The following is a 23,201-nucleotide window of genomic DNA, read 5'->3' as shown; positions in this document are numbered from 1 at the left end:
GGTGACGGGGTAACGCGTAAGTCCCCGCCCTGGGTAGACATGTAAGGCACGCGCGTACCCCCTGGTAAAGGCCAGGCCCGGGGAGGGGTGATTGCCTGAGCTGATACCTTCTGACCATGCCGATTGGTCCCTCCGTCTGTTTCTCGGGAGGTGTGACCTGAGGTGTAAACATTCACCTAAGGCGGGAGTGCCCTCTGAGAGGGTCCCCACAAGGAAGGAGCGCGCCATCGGAGACGCTGGCAATCATGGGGGATTCCTCCGCAATGGATTCTACTCCATCTGTCTCGACTTCGACCCAAAAACGGAAACGTGACCAGCCAACAGTGACAAAAGTACTACCGCCTGCCCCACAGTTCCTCGTAGTTTCTCGCACTGAGGACGGAAAGGATTTTTCCTCTGTCAACCCTTTTGTTATTCAGAAGGGCGTTGATGCCATAGCCGGATCTGTCAAATCTTGTACCAGGTTGCGTAACGGCACCTTATTACTAGAAACTGAGAGTGCCTTTCAGGCACAAAAACTGCTTCGGGCCACCCTCCTGTACACGTTCCCTGTCCGGGTGGAGGCCCACCGAACTTTGAATTCGTCTCGTGGTGTAGTCTATACTAGCTCCCTCGACGGATTGACTGACGAGGAGCTTCAATCTTTCCTCGCTGAGCAGGGCGTGACGGCTGTCCATCGGGTCATGAAAAAGGTCAACAACGACCTTGTACCGACCCGGACACTTTTCTTGACCTTCGATAGTGTTAAGCTGCCATCGCGCATCAAGGCAGGCTACGAGGTTATTTCTGTTCGCCCCTATGTCCCGACACCTACGCGCTGCTACCAGTGTCAGCGTTTCAATCACACTCGACAGTCTTGTTCCAATGCGGCTAAATGTGTCACTTGTGGCAGGGATGCCCATGAGGGTGACTGTCCACCTCCGTCTCCTCGTTGTGTGAACTGTCAGGGTGACTATGTCGCATCCTCCCGCGACTGTCCTGTCTATAAGGACGAACGTTGCATCCAAGAAATTCGGGTCAAAGAGAAAGTGTCCACCTCGGCTGCTCGCAAGCTATTGGCTAGTAGGAAGCCCACGCTGCTCCCAGCGGGGAAATATAGTACTGTCCTCGCCTCTCCTCGGACTACCCGGGAGGTAGCAACCCAGACATGCGATCTGACCTTCAGCACCACGGTCGTCCGTTCGGCCAGTGCTAAGATCGCGCGGTCGACGTCTCCTCTTCCTCCCATCACACCGCAGACACCAGCCACTTCCTCAGCTTCTGCTAAGTCGAAGACCCCGAAGTCAGATGCACGGGCCTTCAAGAAGGAACCATCCCGTGCAGACTTCCTCCGTCCCTCGACCTCCCAGCCTTCGACCGGTACTTCCACCAAACGTCCTTCCAAAAAGGCGCATAGGAAGCACAGTTCTCCTTCTCCGCCACGGCGCATTTCTTCTCCTGCGCCACCCAGCGGTTGCCGCCCCAGGCCGTCATCCGTTTCGCCTGGCGGCACCGCCGGTAGCCGTATATCTGGCCGTTCACCGGCGGAGGAAGCTCCCCCTCCCGGCCATCCTCCCGAGATGGCCGATGACCCTATAGACCCCATGGACGATGACTGTCCGCCTACTGATAGCGGCGGCAGTGCTCGCTCGAAGCCAGGCCCTAAGCGGCCTTCGAGGTGACCCCTTCTCTCCTCTTCCTTTTCTTACGATGGCACTTATTCACTGGAATATTCGCAGCATTCGCTCCAACCGAGAGGACTTGAAGTTGCTGCTCCGCTTGCATCGTCCGCTCGTCGTAGCCCTCCAGGAAACGAAGCTACGCCCATGCGATCACATTGCCTTGGCACACTACACCTCTGTGCGTTTTGACCTACCCCCTGTGGTAGGTATCCCAGCTCATGGAGGGGTTATGTTGCTGGTCCGGGACGATATTTACTACGATCCCATCACGTTGCACACCGGCCTGCAGGCAGTTGCCATCCGCATTACTCTCCCCACTTTTACGTTTTCCTTTTGTACCGTTTACACTCCATCGTCCTCTGCCGTTACCAGGGCAGACATGATGCAACTTATTGCTCAGCTACCTGCACCGTTTTTGTTAACTGGAGACTTCAATGCCCACCATCCCCTTTGGGGTTCTCCAGCCTCCTGCCCGAGGGGCTCCTTGTTCGCAGACCTTTTCAACCAGCTCAATCTTGTCTGCCTCAATACTGGCGCCCCTACTTTTCTTTCGGACACATCTCATACCTATTCCCATTTAGACCTCTCCATATGTACTCCCCAACTTGCACGCCGGTTTGAGTGGTATGCACTTGCTGATACATATTCGAGCGACCACTTCCCGTGTGTTATCCATCTCCTGCAGCATACTCCCTCTCCGTGCTCCTCTAGTTGGACCATCTCCAAGGCAGACTGGGGGCTCTTTTCTTCCAGGGCGACCTTTCAGGATCAAACCTTCACAAGCTGCGATCGTCAGGTCGCACACCTCACGGAAGTCATTCTCGCTGCTGCTGAATATTCCATCCCTCACCCTACTTCTTCTCCACGTCGCGTACCGGTCCCCTGGTGGACCGCAGCATGTAGAGACGCTTTACGTGCTCGTCGACGTGCTTTACGCACCTTTAAACGCCACCCTACAGTGGCGAATTGTATTAATTATAAATGTTTACGTGCTCAGTGTCGTCGTAATATTAAAGAAAGCAAGAAAGCCAGCTGGGCTGCTTTCACAAGCACCTTCAACAGTTTTACTCCTTCTGTTGTCTGGGGTAGCCTGCGCCGGCTATCTGGCACTAAGGTCCACTCACCAGTTTCTGGCTTGAAGGTCGCGAATGACGGCCGCTTTTTCGCAGAGGTTTCGAGCTCCGCTCATTACCACCCTGCCTTCCTCCCCCGCAAACAGGCAGAGGAGGCTCGGCCACCTGACTTCCGCTCCTCGAATTGTGAAAGTTATAATGCCCCATTCACCATGCGGGAACTCGAAAACGCACTTGGCCGATCACGGTCCTCCGCTCCAGGGCCTGATTCTATTCATATTCAGATGCTGAAGAACCTTTCTCCTGCGGGTAAAGGTTTTCTTCTTCGGACATACAATCGCATCTGGATTGAGGGACATGTTCCCGCATGCTGGCGCGAGTCTATTGTTGTCCCGATTCCTAAGCCGGGGAAGGACAAGCACTTGCCTTCCAGTTATCGACCTATCTCGCTTACCAGCTGTGTCTGTAAAGTGATGGAGCGAATGGTTAACTCTCGATTGGTTTGGCTAATCGAGTCTCGACGCCTACTTACCAATGTACAATGTGGATTTCGTAGGCGCCGCTCTGCTGTTGACCATCTGGTTACCTTGTCGACCTTCATTATGAATAACTTCTTGCGGAAGCGCCCGACCGCGGCTGTGTTCTTTGATTTGGAGAAGGCTTACGACACCTGTTGGAGGGCGGGCATTCTCCGCACCATGCATACATGGGGCCTTCGCGGTCGCCTCCCTCTTTTTATTCGTTCCTTTTTAATGGATCGACAGTTCAGGGTACGTGTGGGTTCTGTCCTGTCCGACACCTTTCGCCAGGAGAACGGGGTGCCACAGGGCTCAGTTTCGAGCGTCGCTCTCTTCGCCATCGCGATCAATCCAATAATGGATTGCCTCCCAGCTGATGTATCAGGCTCCCTTTTTGTGGACGATTTTACCATCTATTGCAGCGCGCAGTGTACACGTGTCCTGGAGCGCTGTCTTCAGCGTTCTCTTGACCGTCTTTACTCCTGGAGTGTCGCCAATGGCTTCCGTTTTTCTGCCGAGAAGACGGTCTGTATTAACTTCTGGCGCTACAAAGAGTTTCTCCCACCGTCCTTACGACTCGGTCCGTTGCTCTCCCAATCGTGGAGACAACCAAATTTTTAGGCCTTACCTTTGACAGGAAACTTAGCTGGTCTCCACATGTCATATTTGGCCGCCCGTTGTACCCGTTCTTTAAATGTCCTCCGTGTTCTCAGTGGTATGTCGTGGGGAGCGGATCGAACCGTCCTACTTCGTCTATATCGGTCGATCGTCCGCTCCAAGCTGGATTATGGGAGCTTCGTATACTCCTCTGCACGGCCATCCATCTTACGCCGCCTCAACTCCATACAACATCGGGGTTTACGACTTGCGATCGGAGCATTTTATACTAGTCCCGTAGAGAGTCTTCATGCTGACGCTGGCGAATTGCCACTCACCTAACGGCGCGATATACTGCTTTGTCGGTATGCCTGTCGGCTACTGTCAATGCCCGACCATCCGTCTTATCGTTCCTTTTTTGACGACTCTCTCGACCGTCAATACGGGTTGTATGTCTCTGCCCTGCTACCCCCTGGAGTTCGCTTTCGTCGCCTCCTTCAACACCTTAATTTTTCACTCCCTGCAACCTTTCGAGTGGGCGAGAGCCACACGCCACCTTGGCTCCAGGCTCAGGTCCGCGTTCACCTTGACCTCAGCTCGCTCCCAAAAGAGGTTACCCCCGGTTCGGTCTACCACTCCCGTTTTTTGGAACTTCGTTCGAAGTTCATCAACATGACTTTCATTTATACAGATGGCTCTAAGACCAATGACGGGGTCGGGTGTTCCTTTATTGTCGGGGCACAAAGTTTCAAATACCGGCTCCATGGCCATTGTTCGGTCTTCACAGCTGAGCTCTTTGCCCTCTACCAGGCTGTTCTTTACATCTGCCGCCACCGACATTCTGCTTATGTCATCTGCTCCGATTCCCTGAGCGCCATCCAGAGCCTCAGTGATCCGTACCCGGTTCACCCTTTCGTACACCGGATCCAACGCTCTCTTCAGCAGCTGGTGGACGTCGGTTCTCCGGTTAGCTTTATGTGGGTTCCTGGCCATGTCGGTATCCCTGGGAACGAAGCTGCAGATGCCGCGGCCAAGGCTGCGGTCCTCCAGCCTCGGACAGCTTCTTGTTGTGTCCCTTCGTCCGATTTTAGCAGGGTCATTTGTCGGCACATTTTATCGCTGTGGCATGCCGATTGGGCTGCACTTACCGACAACAAGCTTCGGGCCTTAAAACCTCTTCCCGTGGCTTGGACGTCCTCCTCACGCCCTTCTCGGCGGGAGGAGGTAGTTTTGGCCCGGTTAAGAATTGGACACTGCCGGTTCAGCCATCGCCATCTGCTGACGGCTGCGCCGGCGCCGTTCTGCCCATGTGGGCACTTGCTGACGGTTCGACACATTTTAATGTCCTGTCCAGATTTTAACACACTGCGTCTAGATCTTAACCTGCCAGGTACCTTCGATGCCATTTTAGCGGATGACCCACGAGCAGCTGCTCGTGTTCTTCGTTTTATCAATTTGACAAACCTCTCTAAGGACATTTGATGATGCTGTTTTTTAATCCTATGCCTGTCAGTCTGTCTTTTATCGTGTTTTCCCTTTTAGTTGTTGTTGTCAACTTGTGCCTCGCGGTGCATTCTTAGAGTAGTCAGGGCGGTAATGACCATTGCAGTTGTGCGCCCTAAAACCACAAAAAAAAAAAAAACCAGAGATGAGGTTTCCGCCACCAACCTAACACCGGTAACTTTCACACAAGGGGAGAAAAACTCTTTGCCTACGTAAAAAAATACCAGGGTTGGCCATTCTGTAAGACTACCGCTGATTCTCTACAGCATACTAAACCACCGTATAGCAAAATGAAATACACCCACATTCATTCATTCACTCACGCATGCCAGAGAGTTCTGTATCACTGGAAAGCAAATAAAATGATAATGGAAGGGGACTACAGGACCCTTTCAATATTACTTTTCCCTTTTAGAAACCGAACACACACTTGAGAAACGAGCTCTTTGTCACAACTATAGGCGGCTATTAATCTGCCCGCCTAAAATTTGCACCACGCAGTTCGATAACGCGATAGGTTAGTTTGGTGGTGGATCGCCTGACGTTGCTTTTGAATTAGTGACTGGAACGATTACTCGAATCATCCGAACAGTGGTTCATTCATTCAGATGTTATTAAAGATTCATAAAAGCAAATGACAACTGCGAGACAGTTGATTTCTTCTTGCAATACCCTTCTTCCATCAATACAATAGAGCTAAGTGGTGCAATTGTGAGAGACTGAAATTTTATGCGGGAGGACGGCGGTTTAGGTTTTCCGGGATATTCTTCAATAGCTTCAGGCTAATGATGGGATGTTTCCTTTGAAAGGGAACGGTCGATTTCCTTTCTCCATGTGAACTTGTACTTGGTCTCTAATGACGTAGTCGTCGAAGGGATGTTAAACCCCAATCTTCTTTCTTCCCATCACTCATGCTGACTATTTTCGGTGATCACCGTCTGACGTCCCATACGATTAACCCACATCACGGGACTTAGAGTGGTGATTGCCGATATTCAGTCAACTAGGGCGATGGAGGGCAGTGCAGACCACAGAGAAGAGATCCAGGACTGACGCATACAGAGTGATTTCCCAAAGGTATTTGCTTAGAGCAGACTAATGATAACTCCCATGTAGATATGTTGTGCTTATTCTTCCACAGTTCACGCCACACAAAAATCATTGCGTATTTAGGCTAAATGTGTTAGTATTGTCACAGGTGCCAGGCAACGAAGTCAACATCTCGAAACATGATGCGCGAATACGTTACTGTAAAAGTTGTTTACTAATTTTAGCAAATAATCTAGGTGGAAGAACAGCTAACATGTACTATAGATTAAGTACTGAAAAGTTTAATAGCTGATTTAATATTAGATAATATTTCCTCTTCGTCAAATTCTAGTGGCCCACTCTAAAATACTTCTTGCTTGGAAACCACATAATTATATATGAACAAAACTACGTAGTTGAGACTGGAAAGTAATTCCGATTGCAATAAGTTGAGAGGCACCCACATGCCTTGCTCATACTGTGGCATCAAGCAGTCAGGCCTGCAAGATGAGTGGTCTGCCAAGCGAGTGGATTCATTCTTATTTATCGAGTAACATGAACTCTCGTACTCACAATTAAGTTACAAATTATCCTCCTGTATGGATAATACGCAACGGAAACGCACATCTGACTATCAGTAATTTACAGAACTGACTGTTCACTACGCACTGGCAATACCACATTTTCTTTTTTTTTTATTTAACGGCTTTTATCAACACGTGGCAATCGCACTGAATACGAGTGGCGCACACATTACAAATTCTGGATATCATGACAACATGAAATTCGAAGGAAAAGGCCACCAATCTTTTTCTTTTCACTATCTTATTTATTCCGATAAATTCTGTAACCTAAACACACAAATTCTATAACCTACGACAATAACACATGAGAAATTCCGCCCAGTGGGCATGGCTTTACATTGGTGAATCTCTATCTTATGGTCTCGTAATTATTTAACGCTACAGTGCACTTTCTGGATAGGATGGTGGATCTTTTATTATTTCTCACACTTCGACTCTCACAATCATCATCACTAAACTTTCCTCCAGACCGAGCAGTACAAAAGGAACACGCATAACCAACTACCTCTGAAACTACCTTACTACTCTCCCATGCAAACCACACATACTTAAATTACATGACATACACCACACTACAACATGTAATACTACACAGGGAATAGTCACAACATTATCACTTTCAGCTTTCCCACTTCAATTAATATTTATCCCAGTTTCACACGACACTGCCCCACTTCGTAATTCTACTTTCCTACTATGAACTCTGGAGAAATATACACGTCTTCCTGTGCAATGCAAGCCAAGTGGCGTTGCTGGATAGACGGCTCACTCACCTTGTTTGTCTCTCAGAGTGTTATAGTTTGAATCAAGCGTCACACGGAAGCGTATCTCGCAAAGTAATATTAAGAACATATTCATCACACACACGAGTCCTCAACTGATACCATGGACGAGTACTTCTCTTTATCCTTTGTCTCATACACAGATTGAGACTCACACAGTACTCACCACGTGGAAGTACTCGTCTCTAATTTCAAGTCCTGCACACGCCATTTCTTAAATATTTCAACTTATAGTACACACACTAGTGATTCAGCTTAACTTAAGCACATGGAAGTATTTCAACTTACTGCTACACGTGGTTTCATTGTGACCGTTGGTCACTTCCGAAGATTACTACGATCCCATTAATATTACCTGCCTGACATTTAATTCTCCCCACAAAAGTTCCTGGAATAGAGAAATCATTATTTCAAACTACTCTTAAATATTCCACATGCATACCATGTCTCCACTCTTTTGTCTTTACGGAGCACACCTAAGACAGGTCTTAACAGCACTAGATCCAGCGGCAGAATGCCGAAACACGGCCGTTCTTCAGGTCCTCTCGCACCTCTGCCGAAGTGGGGAGCACCTTGCTACCGTATTGGTCAGCCACATTTCAGGCGCTCAAAGCTCAGGCAAATTTCATCTCTTTGGTCCCACCAAAGGTGGCCAAAGGATCGTCTCAAAGATGATCATATATTCACATTCACTATCTGCGGTTAGCAGACGACCATACATTCATTCATTTCACAGATCTCACCATACTGGATGTAGGGATTTATTTTGTGGGAGTGCACATGTGATCAATTAAATAAATAAATTGTCATTCTTTCCCACACTTGTATCCGGCTTCGCTGTATTAATTGAAATTGAGTTATTTTACAAAAAAAATGTGTTGTTCTGACAAAAATAATGGAGTATGTTGTACCTATTTTCAATGTCGGGCGGTACTGTACCCTTTCAAAGTAATTGGCAGTGGAGGCATTGGCTATTTTTAACTTTACTAATTTTTTTTTTTACAGTGGAACATTTAGTTATGCGACCTTTAGTTTCTGGATGATCCAAATGTAATAATTTCCCATCTGACGTTACGTTAATTTTGCTTATTCGTCTGCTGTGCCATTGCATAGACACAGATTATGCCACAATGGCTTTGATTACTGAAAACTGCCACTGTATAGCACTAGTATCGACACTATCTCGTCACTGGCTTTTCCTCAATATGAATTATTTCAGCTTTCCCATCTTATTGCACTTTGTGCAACGATTTTGTTATATAATCTACTTCATTGGCTCTTTTTACATTTTCTATTACACCTCGACTTTCCACATTGACCGCTTCCTACGAGCGGTTATTTACAGTCTAAAGCGGATTGAGTACCGCTGTCGGTGTCTGGGTTCTACAGGAGTCAGTGACCTTCTCCACAGAATCCGTTATTCATGAGTGATCACATGGAGCAAATGCCAAATACAAACAATAAATGGCTGCTTTGTCACAAGTTACCGACGCTAACGACGGCACAACACTGAACGTTGCGGTTTTAACGAAACACGAATTAATGAGTGCGCAGCAGAAAAAAAATGCGTAAGCACTCTAAGAGAGCCAAAAGAACTCGCTTGAAGCGCTCAGTTCCGCAATGAGCCAGCGCTGTCGAGGCCACGTTATACGAGCTTTATGTGCGCCGACAAAATGGAACATTACGTTTTAACGTCCTGTCGACTAAGACTTCAGAGCAGAAGCCGCAAGCAGGAAAGCAATCAAGTAAACGTTACATATCCTTGCCCCTCTAGCGTTTTTCGTAATTTATACACGAAATATGTACATAATATGCACTAAAATTTTAGTCCGAGGCTTGCTTATTATCTAATATTTGGCGCGAACGCATACATCGCTTTAAACTGCAGATAAATCTGCTACCGCAACACTTATTCCGCATCCATATTCGTTGGCTTCACGAATTCACGAAATTATCACCACCCTACTTCACCTAGGCTTCGGGCTACGCCACAGAGCAGTCTCTCACCAAAATCAGGATTTCATACGTAGCGGGCACTGTCACACTAGCCCAGAATCGATCGTGTCGTCTTCAAAGGAGCGATCTCGAGGTTCACCTTAAACGACGTAGTAATATTCTGAAAAATCTAACTCTAAATGACCAGACTGGGATTTGAAGCCCATTCTTCGGTAATGAGTCCAGTGCCTTAGCCACTGCAAGTACATAGTTTCTTACGCTAATAATAAACGGAAATGACCTTAACAGTTGGATTTTCAACATTATTACAATATTTTCAACGAACTTCCTCCATGGAGTCTTTTTTTAATTTATTGCCTTTCGTGAAGTGACATACTGCAGTCTCAACAGTGGAATGTCACTTATGACGATACGAACGTTAGAACAACACACAGCCCGGCCGGTGTGGCCGAGCGGTTCTAGGCGCTTCAGTCTGGAACCGCGAGACCGCTGCGGTCGCAGGTTGGAATCCTGCCTCGGGCATGGATGTGTGTGATGTCAGTAGGTTAGTAAGGTTTAAGTAATTCTAAGTAGTTCTAAGTTCTAGGGGACTGATGACCTCAGATGTTAAGACCCATAGTGCTCAGAGCCATTTTATTTGAACAACACACAAGCCAGTCTCTGAGTGGAGACAATCTCCTACTCGGCCGAGAATCTAACCCAGGCCCATTCGATTAGCAATTTCCCTAGCGTTTATACCGTCTAGTATGGGGTCCGTTTTTTCAAGATTTGGTACCTTTTGTCTTATTATTTAACTGTATGGTCGGATGTCCTTCCTGACGCAACGGTCAAGATAACCTAAGGAAGTCATTTGCGCCATCTCTGTCAATCGTGTAAAGTTGCTGTGTGTTAACGTACTTTTCAACTGTTCGGTTATCGTATTCTTTGAACCGAAATTTGGGAATTAGCTCTGCATTTCCATAAACGAGCGTGGGAAACCGCCTAAAACCAACTCACAGGTGGGTATATCAGCCCGTGTTTGTTAATACGTAGCGCAAATTTGATCTGGTGTTAGTACACCCTCCCTGTCTCGCAAGCAAGCGCGCTGTGCGTTAAGCTATATGAGCAGGTCAGTATTTTCGGCGAACTAAAAAAAAAGACAGATCAGCAGTAGGTATCACATGTTCCCAATTTATTAAGCTTTTCAGTCAGTAACTAGCAGAGTCGCTGACTTGTTGCATACACATTAAAAGCGTTAAGTCTCGCAAGCGTTCTACCGAGCACGTAAGCCACAATTTCAATCACAACGATAAAACGTTGCAGGGTTGGTAAACCTAAGACAGAAATTAAAAAGACTGACACAACATTTGTGACTCCTAGGAAAATGGGAAAGTTTTAGATTTTTCCTTTGTAAGTAAAAAAAAAGGAGCACTACCGTTGGTTAATACTGTGCATCTATACCTCTGTAAGTCATACTTCATTTTATTTACGTTTGCAACAGTTCGATGTCGCCTACAAAGCGGAAAACTAGTTTGTTAATGGATAAATAATACTTAAAGAACATAGAAAACTGTTTCATTTTACGATATTGTTTATATACTACCACAACACTACAGAAACGAGACTGCTGGCATTCGCATCAACAAGGGACTGTTTGTCGTGGAGTATTAGTCCTCTCCTTTTTTTCCGACACCGAAATTTGTCCTTAAGCTATGAAAGTTTCGTCTAAACCGATCAACCACTGGTAACGGACAAGCAGTATAGTACAGTGAAGGGAACGAATGTTGCAGTGTCAAGTGGGGTCCTGCTTTGATGACGAGCTCTAATAATGGAACGAATTTGGTAAGCGCATAGATTTATCGGTCTTTTTACACTATTTCACAGCTCGTACAAATTTTTCGGTGGAGGATAGGAAGTTGTCTGTAGTAACTTTGTAACGTACAGGGCTAGTCACAATTATGTTAACACTTAAATGGCAGAAACCATTTATTAAATTAACATACATGTATAAACAAAATACATCGAATGTGTTGGATGACATGCTGCAAGTGCTAAAGACCTGCGAGCTCAACCTGTTCTCCATCACGTTTAACACACAAAAAGCAACGTTTAACAGCAGCATTTAAAGTCAATACACACATTTCACTGTGAATTTGATACCATATCCCGTATAGCTTCCTTTAGGTCACTAACGTCGCGAACTTTCTACTGTAACGCGCTCCTTTACCATACCCAAAGCACAGGGTGTTAAGTCAGGAAATTGTGGAGGCCAGCACAATGATCCATCACGACTAAGCTATCGACCTGAAAACGTCGCATCGAGATGGTCTCCAATAGCTCGGGCCCAGTGCGGCTGAGTGCCATCTAGTTGGAAATACGCTGAACGGCGGATATCTAGTGGTAGTTCATCAATGGCGTACTGTTGTAACATCTGTAAGCAGACGTCATAAGTTACTGTTCGTGTATAAAAAAATATATATATATATATATAGGGCCCAATTACTCCGGCGGCGGTCACAGTGCACTAAACATACACTTGGGGGGAGTCACGTTCATGCTTCCGAACGACTCATGGGTTTTTGTTGGCCCAGGAAATCGTGTTATTTCGGTTCACAAATCCATCTGGGTGAATAGTGGCTTTATGGCTGAATGCCATTACATTTAGAATACCTTGCCGGATATTCATTTCAGCTACAATCTGACAGTATTCCACCTGCTTACGTTTCTGCGCCAATGTGTTTGGGAGACTTGAACGTGGTATGGTCTCATCCCAGGGTAGTGTTTCGAGATGTGCTACACTGTTTTTTGAGGAATTCCGGTTTCCAATTTCGAAATACTCTACAACACGGCTTCCTGTATAACAGCGATGTTCTGTTCAATTCTTCCGTATCTTGGACGTCCTGCATTGCCTCGATAGTTGTCAGCTCACAACCAGCATCCGCAAGCTTCTTGTAGATGCGGTACATTGATAAACGGCTTGGTGGCTCCCGTGCAAATCGCTGTCTAAACTTTTCACCGACAAGAGCCAGCGAACCATACAATTCCATCAGGCTTTCTGCAAATCATCTTTGCTCCAGTGTCAATCGTTCAGCCATTGTGTAAACTAAAAACAGAAGAAATTGAAAACGTTGCAATGATTAGCTGTGCAACAACTAAAAATACAATGTAATACATTTACAGTACGTATCAATAAATTATTTCTGCCCTGTGCGTGTTACGTCCATTTCACTGTTAACATAATTTTGACTGTACCCTGTATCTCTGTCAAAACCTTATGAACTATCTGTAATAATTCTCCTCAGATTTCATGCCGTTTCATGCTTGCTCATTCATTCATTAAAATAAGACAGAGCACCATAGCGACTGAGATTCGTGTGTGAATCAGCGGAGTTTTCGAACCCCCAGAAACACACAGGAAATGCGTTACTTCCTTTGTCGGAAGCCTTAGAAAGTGGAGGCATTCACTCAAAATACGAACATAGTGTGGCACTTTTAGTAGAATGATAAACGATATACATTCTCCAATTACTCCTCCACCTGTTATACATTAGGCGCCGTTTCTTCAGTCTGCATACGGCTCGAGAGCACTGATATCTGTGCCAGTCTTATGGGATCAAATTTTTGTTGAGTTTCACCAAATATGCCTGTGAACTTGAGCAACAATTCCTCTGCTGGTTGGGGACTTCAATGCCCACCACCCGCTTTGGGGATCTCCACATCCTTGTCCGCGTGACTCACTATTGATAGACGTCTTCCACCAAGCGAATCTTGTTTGCCTCAATACTGGGGACCCTACATTTTTGTCTGCCTCCACGACAAATTTCTCTCATTTGGACCTTTCGGTCGGTACTGTTCCGCTAGCTCGGCGTTTCGAATGGTTCGCCCTTGCTGATACACACTCGAGCGACCACTTTCCATGTGTCCTTAGATTGTAGCCACAACTGCCATATATGCGCCCACGACACTGGAAGTTTGCCCAAGCCGATTGGACACTTTTTTCGTCTCTAGCGACATTCGGTGACCGTCACTTTCCTAGGGTCGACGATGAAGTCACTCATATTACCGACGTTATTCTTACAGCTGCGGAACGTTCAATACCTCGCACCTCCGAATTGCCCCGGCGCTCCTAGTTCCTTGGTGGAACGAGGCATGCCGTGACGCAATACGTGAGCGGCGACGTGCTCTTCGCGTTTTCCGCCACCATCCTACTTTGACCAACTGTATCCGCTATAAGCAGTTCCGTGCGCGATGCCGTCGCGTCATCCGCGATAGCAAGAAGGCAAGCTGGGACTTCTTTACTAGCTCATTTAACACCTCAACTCACCTCCGAAGTTTGGAGTCGGTTTCGACGGTTATCTGGCGCGCCTAGTTTCTCCCCGGTCTCTGGGCTCACTGTCGCGCATGATACATTAGTGGACCCCGTCGCAATTTCTAACTCACTGGGTCAACACTTTGCTGAGATTTCGAGCTCTTCAAATTACCCGCCAGCGTTTCTCCCGAAGAAACGTGTCCGCCGCTCGTGGTCTCGCGGTGGCGTTCTCGCTTCCCGAGCACGGGGTCCCGGGTTCGATTCCCGGCGGGGTCAGGGATTTTCACCTGCCTCGAGATGACTGGGTGTTTGTGTTGTCCTCATCATTTCATCATCATCCAGGAAAGTGGCGAAATTGGACTGAGCAAAGATTGGGTAATTGTACGGGCGCTGATAACCACGCAGTTGAGCGCCCCACAAACCAAACATCATCATCATCATCATCATCATCCGAAGAAACGTGCAGCGGAAGTGCAACCTCTTGCCTTCTCTTCTCAAAATCGCGAAAGCTACAATACTGTTTTCTCCATACGGGAACTCAAACATGCACTCTATTCTTCTTGCTCCTCTGCCCCAGGACCGGATGGTATCCACATCCAAATGTTGCTGCATTTATCATACCATAGTCTGCGTTACCTCCTTCGCCTTTATAATCGCATTTGGACCGACAGTACTTTTCCCAGACGATGGCGGGAAGCTATCGTCGTTCCTGTTCCGAAAACTGGAAAGGACAAATATCTCCCCTCTAGCTATCGCCCCATTTCTCTCACGAGTAGTGTATGTAAGGTTTTGGAGCGTATGATGAATTACCATTTAGCTTGGTGGCTGGAATCCCGCAGTCTTTTAACACCTGCCCAATGCAGTTTCCGAAAGCATCGTTCTGCAGTTGACCATCTTGTTGCTCTCTCCACTTACATCATGAACAATTTTCTCCGGAAACGCCAAACAGTAGCAATATTTTTTGATCTGGAGAGAGCATACGATACCTGTTGGAGGACAGGCATCCTCCGCACACTGTTCTCTTGAGGCTCTCGAGGTCGGTTGCCCCTTTTTCTTCGCGAATTTATGGCAGAGCGCACATTTAGAGTGCGGGTGAACACTACTCTCTCCCGTACTTTCTCCCAAGAAAACGGGGTACTCCACGGCTCCGTGCTAAGTGTTGTACTGTTTGCCATTGCCATAAATCCAATTATGGATTGTCTCCTCCTAATGTCTCGGGCTCCCTCTTTGTGGACGATTTTGTGATCTACTACAGCTCTCAACGGACCAGCCTTCTTGAACGACGTCTTCAAAGATGTCTCGATCGCCTCCACTCTTGGAGCATCGAAACCGGCTTCCGCTTTTCTCCCAGTAAGACCGTTTGTGTTAATTTTTGACGTCGTACGGAGTTTCTTCCACCTTCCTTACATCTAGGACCTGTCAACCTTCCGTTTCCGGACTTCACTAAATTCTTGGGTCTTATGTTTGACAGAAAATTGCGCTGGTCTTCCCACGTTTCCTATCTTTCGGCTCGTTGTTTGCGATCCCTCAACACCCTCCGTGTCCTGAATGGTACCTCCTGGAGAGCGGACTGAGTGGTCCTTCTCCTCCTCTATCGCACCTTAGTGCGCTCGAAATTGGACTATGGAAGCATAGTTTACTCCTCTGCTCGGCCGTCTATTCTTCGGCGTCTCGACTCGTTCCACCACCGTGGATTACGTTTAGTGTCTGGAGCTTTTTACACCAGCCCTGTGGAAAGCCTTTATGCTGAGACTGCTGAACCTCCGCTGTCCGATCGGCGAGCTGTCCTTCTGAGTCTTTAAGTTAGCCATCTGTCTTCCATGCCTGCTAATCCGGCCCATGACGTTTTTTTCGACTACTCCTTGGATTTAGGGTATGCAGGCCGCCCTTCCTCCCTACTACCACCGGGAGTCCGCTTCCGTCAACTGCTCCATTCTCTTTCCTTCCTCTCTCCTAAAACTTTCTTGACAACTTGGGGGTACAGCACCGCTTTGGCTCCGTCCCCGGACCTGCCTGCTCCGTGACCTTTGTCAGTTTCCCAAGGATGGTACCCCTTCACTTGTTTATCGTCGGGCATTTGCTGCTCTATGTGCACAAATGAAGGAAACCACATTTATTTACACTGATGGCTCAAAAACATCGTTTGGTGTAGGGAGTGCCTATATTGTTGGCGACACCCCAAATCGATTTCGGCTTCCCGACCAGTGTTCGGTTTGTACTGCGGAGCTTTACTCTGTTCTCCAGGCTGTCCAATACAGCTGTCCAGGCTGTCGCCATCAGCGGATACAGTATGTTATCTGTTCAGATTCTCTCAGCTCTCTCCTCAGTCTCCAAGCTCTCTTCCCTGTCCACCCTCTGGTCCACCGGATTCAGGACTGCCTACACTTGCTCCACTTGGGGGGCGTCTCTGTGGCGTTGCTCTGGATCCCAGGACACGTTTGTATCTGTGGAAGTGAGGCGGCTGATATAGCGGCCAAGCCTGCAGTCTCTCTTCTTCGGCCAGCTATTCGCATGATTCCCTTCGCCGATCTACGGAGTGTTTTATGTCGTCGTGTTGCTCTTTTATGGCGCGCACATTGGTCGACACTTCCCAATAATAAATTGCGGGACATGAAAGCTCTTCCCTGTGCTTGGACCTCTTCCTCCCAAACGCGTCGTCGGGAGGAGGTAATTTTAACTAGACTCCGGATAGGGCACTGTCTTCTTAGCCATCGACATCTTTTAAGTGGCGATCCTCCGCCACTCTGTCCCCCACTGCTCTCAGCTGTGGACGGTAGAACACCTTTTACTTGAGTGCCCCTATTTTACTCCGTTACGCGCCCGTCTACAGCTGTCGCCTGATATATCTTCCATTTTAGCAGATGACACGCGCTCAGCCGATCGCGTTCTCGAGTTTATTAGTGGCAGTGAGATGACGTCAGTCATTTGAAGCTCTTTTTGGGGACAACCAACCCCCTTCTATAGTGGTTTTTTAAGCTTTCCTTCTGTTTTTAGTTTCTCCAATTTTTGAGTTTCGTTCCCATTGCTGCTGGCTTCCAGTCTCGTTTTTTTTTTTTTTTTTTTTTTTTGTTTTTTTTTTTTTTTTTTTTACCTTTTCCTAAGTCACAGGCCGGGCGCTAATGACCGTAGCAGTTTTGCGCCCTAAAACCATAACAAAAAACAAAACAAAAACAATTCCTCTGTATCTTGCTAAATTGAATTAAAGGGTTCCAGCTCTTGCCCGAGGAATTACACGACCGCCTGCATACACACTCTACTCAACTAGGTTTTTCTGCCCGTTTTTGCAGCCATTTGTGAGCTGGTGACCATTGTTAATACAAATGTAGTTTTGATTCTTGATCAGTCTGTGGGGCCATCTAAAATGGTCATATCTGTTTATGTGCAAACATCTCATACTTTCATCATGTAGGGGTTTCCAAACTATGTATTAGAGATACTGATAAGAGAAAGCTTTTGTAATAATTTCGCAGATTCCACTCGTCCGCCTTTTATTTAATCTTTTTCCAGTGTTAACTGGTTCAGTTCTCCTCCAACTGTTAATAGCATGTGCCTGCCTCCGTAGCTAAGTGGTTATCGTGTCTGAATACTATGCGGAGGAACCAGATTCAGTTTCCCATAATGCTAGCCCCCCCCCCCCCACCAACCCCCATTGGTGAGAGGACTCACTGGCTCCATGCAGCCTCGTGATGCCAACTGAGGAGCTACTTCAAGTGAAGTGTACCGTCTCAGCCGGCCGCTGTGGCCGAGCGGTTCTAGGCGCTTCAGTCCGGAACCGCGCTGGTGCTATGGTAGCAGGTTCGAATCCTGCCTCGGGCATGGATGTGTGTGATGTCCTTAGGTTAATTAGGTTGAAGTAGTTCTAAGTCTAGGGGACTGATGACCTCAGATATTAAGTCCCATAGTGCTTAGAGCCATTTGAACCATTTGTATCGTCTCCAACATCTGGGAGCAGACAATGATCAGGGGAGCGGTGTGATGACACCGTGTCCCTCCATACCGCATCCGAATGACACCATTGGCCGAGGGTGACTCAGCGGTAGGGCCAGTCCGCGGAGATAATAATTAATGGCATGGCATGGCTGTGGCATGGATGGATAATAGCACTGAAATTTTGTGTTTCTGCAGATTTTTATGGCAGCCGATAGAGGTACGCAGCTGAAAGTTCTAAGATAACATTGCCCAAATCACTTCATTCGAATACTTTTTTTTTCCTCGTATGGCTCAAGTAAGGACGACGTGCCAGTTTCAATTCCTTATTCGAAGTTCTCTCTTTTTCTTCCAGTACTCTTTTATACGTTCGCTATGTCTCTTCCTTTCTTCTGAACACTTAATAATAGTTTTTTCACCCTCCAGCCTTGGAATCGTCTACGACTGCACTGACACCAGAAGTTGCGAATTCCGGCACGCATTGCTTGCTGGACGGACGAAAGTCTCACTCCGACAGGCTGCGCGCCCATAGCCACCTACATCACAGAGACCGACAACCTTCTCTCCGGCTGCAGCTCCCTGTAATTGACATGACTAAATAACTGTTACAAAGGGGGATGTTTTGCTAACGGCCGGCCGGAGTGACCGTGCGGTTCTGGGCGCTACCTCCTGGAACCGAGCGACCGCTACGGTCGCAGGTTCAAATCCTGCCTCGGGCATGGATGTGTGTGCTGTCCTTAGGTTAGTCAGGTTTAATTAGTTCTAATTTCTAGGCGACTGATGACCTCAGAAGTTAAGTCGCATAGTGCTCAGAGCCATTTGAACCATTTTTTTGCTAACGGTTTGGTTCGGCATACGATTCCAGTCACCACCACCTCCAACTGCACCTCTAGCTCCACCTCCGCCTCCACAGCCTACATTCTGGGAAGCAAGCGGTTCTCGATTTGCCATCAGGCAATCCACCCGTCACTATAGGGATCACATCCCGACCCCGAAAGTTTATCCTGCAACTCTAGCTAGAATTCATACTTCATTTTCAATTCTTTTTCTGAAAATTTATCAGTCTGAAATGTTTTCACTGTAGGCCACCATGCCATTTAAAGAATTAAACAGCTGATAAACAGTTCGTCCCGTAAATACAATGCAGCCATCTGATGGTGAACAAAGCTTTAGAAATGACTGATGGCAAGAAATAATAAAACGTTCTCAACGAAAATGTCTTCAAGGTAGCAGTTGGTCGGCCATTACAGGCTGCATCTGTGAAGGTAGTACTTGGTAGCTTCTATAACGTATCACATATGTAGATGCAGCAGCAGTTGTAATCCCTTGAAACGTCTATAGGCAAACTTTTTCACGCAATTAGTAGGTATGAAGCACAATCACGGACACCGAAATGAAATCTTTGAAGACTTAGTCTCTCGATAGTTCCGTATCCGAAACAATTAATTAGAGTTGAGGGGCGAGCGCAGCGTGTCGCACAAAGGGGACCTTTTATCTGGCCCCGGCCTTGACCTGAGGCCAGCGCCTGCGGTCGCTTCCTACTGGCACCACACGTGTGGCCCCGCGCCCGGGCTCTCACAGACACGGACCCATTCATTTCCTTTCTCGCGCGCGTGTACATTTTACGGCCCGATAAAGTACTTGGTGACGGAGCACAAAAGAGGGCACGGCCTTGCCTGCGGAGTGAGGCCCTGGTGGAGCCCTCTCTTAACTAAACGGTCGGTTTTAAAGTATTCCGAAAATTAGATACTTTTCTGGAGATAGAATTTCAAGCTAAAAATGTACTCAGTGGGCATTTCGAAGCTTGTGATTCCTTATTTAATGTGAAATAAGAGACATTATAAATAAAACACTGACTGCATAAAATGGATCAAAATAAGAAATAACCCTTTCCTAGTACGAGACTTCCAACTCCCAAATTATAGTCCTACTATAAATTTTCAGGCGACGACGGAAATATAATTTTAAGTAACTTTTATGTTTTAATTGAATTAAATCCACTGAAATGGATGGAATCAACGGGAATAAAATCAGTTAAATGCGATCATATAAAACAATGCCAATGAAATCCTTGTAGGCGAATCTGTAAATACCGGCTGGTGTGGCCGAGCAGTTCTAGGCGCTTCAGTCTGGAACCGCGCGTCCGCTACGGTCGCAGGTTCGAGTCCTGCCTCGGGAATGGATGTGTGTGATGTCTTTAGGTTAGTTAGGTTTAAGTAGTTCTAAATCTAGGGGACTGATGACCTCAGATGTAACGTCCCATAGTGCTCAGAACCATTTGAACCATCTATCCTCTCCTCTTGTAGCTTTTCCTTTCACTCGTCAATGCTTGTCTTCTTTGGCACTACTCCGACATGGGTACTTCCATAATCTCGAAAAATGGAATCTTCTAGCTGATAAGGTTGAGTTATACTTCTTCCTAATTAAGATGGTCCATTTCATAAATGAGGATTTACTACATTAAAATACAATTTAACTCTTGAACATTAAGGGGGGAGGGGGATGTTATATTACTACTAAACCATCGTAAAGTTTACTACGCCGCATTTTATTCAAAGGAAGTCATAATTTATAGTTATACTGTAGTTAATTAGAACTATTAGAGCGCCAACGATATGTTACATACCAAATAAAGTACAAAATGTCTTGTTTCATACCCTACTGTGATCGTAAATTTTACGACTAATCTAGGGTTAAAAGCTTCTCCCTTCACAAATTAGAATTTCAATCTTTTTCCTTTGAGAAGGAGTAAAAATTGTGCTCAGTAGTTAAGTTATCTCTATACTGCTACCTGCTCTTGGCATGCTCATTTGCAGACGTGCATGGGTGTCAAAGGAACTCACTTCGATCATTTAATCGGAAAATAAATCGTTTACGTAGTTTTAAAAGGATTTGTAGATTTATGTAGATTAATGTTTACCTTGTATTTTTATTTTTTTGCTGCTGTTCGTGTATTGAGGTGCCCGTGTCCTGAAATCAGTGTGAAAACCTATCTCACGAAGCTGTTATACTAGAAGAAAACCTATTTTGGAGAGTTTAATGTTATGAGTTTTGCCATTTGGGTAGCAAAATAACTGATGATGTCCGAAGTAGAAAGGATATAAAATGTACGCTGACAATGGCAAGAAAAGCATTTCTGAAGAAGAGAAATTTGTTAACATCGAATATAGACTTAAGTTTTAGGAAGTATTCTCTGAAGGTATTTGGGAGTGTAGCCTTGTATGGAAGTGAAACATGGACTATAAACAGTTTATAAATGGTTCAAATGGCTCTGAGCACTATGCGACTTAACTTCTGAGGTCATCAGTCGCCTAGAACTTAGAACTAATTAAACCTTACTAACCTAAGGACATCACACACATCCATGCCCGAGGCAGGATTCGAACCTGTGACCGTAGCGGTCGCTCGGCTCCATACTGTAGCGCCTAGAACCGCACGGCCACACCGGCCGGCTATAAACAGTTTATACAAGAAGAGAATGGAAGCTTTAGAAATGTTGTGACACAGATGAATGCTGATGATTAGATGGTCAGATTGCCTAACTAATGAGAAGGGGCTGAATAGAATTGGGGAGAATAGAAAATTTGGGCACAACTTGACTAAAAGAAGGGCTCAGTTGATAGGCCACAATCTGATACATAAAGGGATCACTAATAGAGTATTGAAGGGAAGTGAGGGGGAGGGGGTAAAATCGTAGCTTTAGACCAAGAGATGAAAATACTAAGCAGATTCAGAAGGCTATAGGTTGCAGTAGTTTTCCCGAGATGAGGACGCTTGCACGGGATAGAGTAACATGGAGAGCAGCATCAAACCAGTCTTCGGACTGAAAACAACAACAACGTTATAGCGGTGTAAGTCACTGTTTCCCATTTGGATGATACACCTATTTGCTTTTTGGCAGACAAAGACGCCGGCCATTGTTTATACTGGGAACGCACCCACACGCACCAGTATCTGCACGCTACCAGACAGCTACTACCATCTATAGCGGAAACTTTCTATTCCGAGGATCTTGGTACGTCGAGTGGAAGCCATTTCAGACGCTTAAAACCTGCCAAAGCAACTGAGCCACCAAACGAAAGTATCAAATGAAAAGGGTTACAACAGTCGACTGATTTATAAAACCATCGCCCAGAAACTGTTGCAGAAACAACAAAACAAACATGCCAAATTTAAACAGACACAAAATCCCCAAGATTGGCGATCTTTTACAGAAGCTCAAAATTTAGCGCGGACTTCAATGCGAGATGCTGATAACAGTTTCCACAACGAAACTTTGTCTCGAAACCTGGCAGAAAATCCAAAGCGATTCTGGTCGTATGTGAAGTACGCTAGCGGCAAGAAACAATCAGTACCTTCTCTGTGCAATAGCAATGGAGATACTATCGAAGACAGTGCTGCCACAGCAGAGTTACTAAACACAGCCTTCAGAAATGCCTTCACAAAAGAAGACGAAGTAAATATTCCAGAATTCGAATCGAGAACAGCTGTCAACATGAGTAACGTAGAAGTAAATATCCTCGGAGTAGTGAAGCAACTTAAATCACTTAATAAAAGGAAGTCTTCTGGTCCAGACTGTATACCAATTAGGTTCCTTTCGGAGTATGCTGATGCATTAGCCCCATACTTAACAATCATATACAACCGTTCGCTCGACGAAAGATCCGTACCCAAAGACTGGAAAGTTGCACAGGTCACACCAACATTCAAGAAAGGTAGTAGGAGTAATCCACTAAGTTACAGGCCCATATCGTTAACGTTGATACGCTGCAGGATTTTAGAACATACACTCCTGGAAATTGAAATAAGAACACCGTGAATTCATTGTCCCAGGAAGGGGAAACTTTATTGACACATTCCTGGGGTCAGATACATCACATGATCACACTGACAGAACCACAGGCACATAGACACAGGCAACAGAGCATGCACAATGTCGGCACTAGTACAGTGTATATCCACCTTTCGCAGCAATGCAGGCTGCTATTCTCCCATGGAGACGATCGTAGAGATGCTGGATGTAGTCCTGTGGAACGGCTTGCCATGCCATTTCCACCTGGCGCCTCAGTTGGACCAGCGTTCGTGCTGGACGTGCAGACCGCGTGAGACGACGCTTCATCCAGTCCCAAACATGCTCAATGGGGGACAGATCCGGAGATCTTGCTGGCCAGGGTAGTTGACTTACACCTTCTAGAGCACGTTGGGTGGCACGGGATACATGCGGATGTGCATTGTCCTGTTGGAACAGCAAGTTCCCTTGCCGGTCTAGGAATGGTAGAACGA

This window comes from Schistocerca cancellata, chromosome 4, assembly GCF_023864275.1.
Source record: "Schistocerca cancellata isolate TAMUIC-IGC-003103 chromosome 4, iqSchCanc2.1, whole genome shotgun sequence".
NCBI classification, from domain to species: Eukaryota; Metazoa; Arthropoda; class Insecta; order Orthoptera; family Acrididae; genus Schistocerca; species Schistocerca cancellata.
Note: the sequence above shows the minus strand (reverse complement) of the source record.